Source organism: Anoplophora glabripennis, unplaced genomic scaffold, assembly GCF_000390285.2.
Source record: "Anoplophora glabripennis isolate ALB-LARVAE unplaced genomic scaffold, Agla_2.0 scaffold538, whole genome shotgun sequence".
Lineage (NCBI taxonomy): Eukaryota > Metazoa > Arthropoda > Insecta > Coleoptera > Cerambycidae > Anoplophora > Anoplophora glabripennis.
Genome location: NW_019416621.1, coordinates 53,117 through 56,910, shown reverse-complemented (window position 1 = coordinate 56,910; position 3,794 = coordinate 53,117).

The following is a 3,794-nucleotide window of genomic DNA, read 5'->3' as shown; positions in this document are numbered from 1 at the left end:
ATAATTTCAAGAGCTGTAAGATCGTTTGTATATAAAACTTTTTAAGTCCTTCGTTTTTTAAAGGGAAAGGATCGAAGGGCTCGAGACAAGTAGTTTTTTCACTAAAATGAATACTTCAAGCTGTGATATCTCCTTTATTTTTTATGCTATAGGAATAAAGCAAAATATTTGTTGAAAAAAAGCTACATTTTTGTTGTCTATCATTTTTTACATATCTTTCATAGTTTCAGAGTTATTATATGAATAAGGCAATTTTTTTGAATAAGGAAAAATACGTTTTCAACTTTTACCGTACATTATTAAAAAAATACGCATTCTAAACCGGTCTAACTTCAGGATCGTATGAAAAACACTAAAACAAATACTATTTGTAAAGGGTCTACGATTAATTTTAATTCTGATGGAAATGGTACAGCGTTTATTGCTCATTTTTCCTTCAAAAATATGAGCAACCCATCTGTTTTTGACGATAACTCCTTCAATTTTGCTCTAATTAAATTTTGTAAGTGCTCATTTTGAAGGAATTTTGGAGTACTACAAAAAACTCCCGGAGCGTTATACACGTAAAATTAATCCTTTTTCCGTTATTTGACGTTGAATACATCGATTCGAGTATTCCCCTCAAAACAAGTACCCTTCCACTAACCATATTTCGCTTTGTATAGGACGTACAACACTTTTTAAAAAACCATGTTCTTTGTTTATTTATAAGCTACATTTTTGTTCATTACACTTTTTTAATAAAATGCGTAGTTTTTGAGTTATTCGCGAAAAATACTTTGAAAAAGTGTTTTTTTCACTCAAAATTCCAAGTTTTCAATCGTGAATAACTACTTCATGATTCCTCGAAAAAATTCTTCGAAATTTTTTGCTCAAAATTTGATCTCTATTGATTTACAGCGTCATTTTTGAAAAAAAATTCCACCCCCGAGAAGGGATATCAACCCCCAACAGGGTGGAAGCGGCAATCGGCGCTATGTCACTAATGTTCATTGACCTTTTCTCTAACAATCTGCTAAATTCCAAGTCGATCGGTTCAGTTTCAAAGAATTCGGAGGTGAAAAGCTTCAATGACTGTACTAATACTATTTTCGGTTAATTTAACATGAACAGAATTGCACCAATTTTTTATCTTTTTCCTTAGGCCCGAAGACCAAGATACCTGCTTTTATTTCGTTAATTATTTCGCTATGAATTTCAAATATACCTCACGCCGCCCCCGTAGAGGGCGGAGCATGCGTGGGAGTATTCCTCTAATTGTTATGATGCGCTGCCTAGCTTGTAATAATCGCAGCGGGTCCGTTGAAGTTGAGACACATAAATTCTCGTACGGAATATGAAATGTGGAGCGCCAGTTAAAACCGGAAGCAGAACATTAGGATAATTAAAGGGCAGATAAAATGCAAGAATTTATGTGTATGGCGTGAAATATTAAATTTCTGTTACGAGGTACATTAAGGAAGGTTTTAACTACCGATGGAATCGGTATGAACCTGTCACACCCGGGTATGAATATTTTACTCGGTTTACCTTTTTAACACGCGCGGTGCAGCGTTGTCAATTTATCTTAATAATGTCACGGGTGCGCACCAGTTAGCTAGAGCATAGAGCCACTTGAAAAAAAAAACAATCATCCGGCTCCCTTTTCTTCCGACAGCCGATTCGAAAACAATAAAATAAAATATCCAATTTGTAAGGAAAAATCCGGCATGAACATAATAATAGAAATGAGTCAGACAAAGCGTGCCGTAATGGCGCATTCCCTCGGGCAGGGTTCTCCAGATCACAACTATACGTTCTAGAGATCTAGAGACATTTGCAGGGCAAGCGTATACATGCGCCGAAAATGGGAAGAGATAAAGTCAAACTGTTGACAAAGAAATGTTAAATCACCAATTATTAAGTATATCATATGTTTGTTGTTTTTTTAGTTATTAATAGGAAAACCAAAACAGTTATTAGTTTATACATTTGTAAGATTTTTTGGAAAACTGAATTTATGAAACTGAATTGTTAATTCACAGCCTTGTTTTATCTATAATTAGTCCAGTATACAACGGTAAAAATAGGGTATTACCTCTGAATTCTTGACACACCCACCGATTTTCATGAAAATTGGTGAGTAAACTCATTTCACCCTCCTTTACAAAAGTTACATACCCATAATGTGTGCTTATTGTTTTTAGGGGGTGAAAACTACCCTTTCTTGCAAGAAACGTAAAAACCATAGGTTTAAGTGTTATGTCAATAGAATAAGCATTCTTTTATGTTTTGAATGATGATTTTTTATTTGTAGCAACATTTCAACCCTTAAAATCCACCCTCTATTAGAAAAAAAAACAAAAATTAGTTTTCGCGGTTCTGAAATGTTTTGACGGAGCAATAATGAAAAATTGAATATTTTTTACTTGTTATGAAATAATACATGATTTATTGCAACGTTTCAACCCTTAAAAACCACCCTTATTGCAGAAAATAAAGCAAAACATTTTTTTCACATCTTCATAGCATTTATAATAAATGGAAGACTTATCACTGTTTAGGTTAATATTACTGATGATTCATTGCAACGTTTCAACCCTTAAAAACAACCCTTAATGAGGAATTGAAGAATTTTTACCTACTTCAAAACACTCAACGATGCTAAATTCAACGAGATTACTTAAAACTCGAAACTTAAATTATGTAATTAGTGAATGGGAAAATAAAAATTATTATACAATTATACTTTATTATCAAAAATTTACATATCATCTAAAGAACTATCATCATTGTCGACTTCCTCTGTTTGGACATGTACGTGTGTGTGTGTTTGTGCGTGTATTATGCCTCGGAAACTATCGGAAATTAAGCCATTTACACATCCGACAATTTTCACTGAATAATACAATTCGTTTCTTCACGATAACTTTTTTAATTTTTAATATTTTTTATCGCTCCAAAAAGCAATTAGGAGGGAATTACAAGACTTACAAATCAACCTTTATAATTGAAGGGCCTTGAACTCTTCGTTTTCGAGATTTTTAGGTTTTAAAGTCTCAAAGAAGGTGGTCCTTACACGCAAATGTAAACTAAAGAACGTATATCTCACTTAATTTTTGCTCTACAGAAAAATTGAAAGAGAATAAAAATATTATAAAAAAAGACCTTTAATTTTGAACTCTTGTATTTTTCACATATTTGGCTTTTGAGTTATTTCGAAAAAAAGGATATTTTTTTAAAAATTAAAAAAAAAATTTTTCATTATTTCAAACTTTTTTTTATTTAGGCAATCTAAACCAGTCAAACTTGCAGAGTCTATTATTAGTACCTAAATAAAGTCAACTGTATATGGGTTACGCTTAGTTTTTATTTTTATGATTCAGTCATAGATTTTAATGTTGATTTTTTCTCCAAAAAAAATGATATGACCGTTTTATTTTCATCATAACTCCGCGAGTTTTTGAGCTACGAAATTTTTTTCAAAAAACATTTTAAAGGTCTTTTCAAACACTTTAAAAAAGGTTAAATTCATTTTCATCGAAAAATTTGTTCTTCCGCCCTTATTTTACGGTAAAAGGTTCGATTTTACTTTCCAAAAAATAAATCACCTTTAGAGAATGATAACTCGTTTATTATTACATCTACTGTAATCAACAAAAATGAATCGATTCGTTAATTCAAAAATTTTATTTTTGTCAAATATGGGTTTTTCGATAAAATGCAAGGTTTTCGAGTTATTTATCTAAAATGGTTGAAAAACATGCACTTTTAGATGAAAAATCAACATTGTCAATCGCAAATAACTCGGAAAA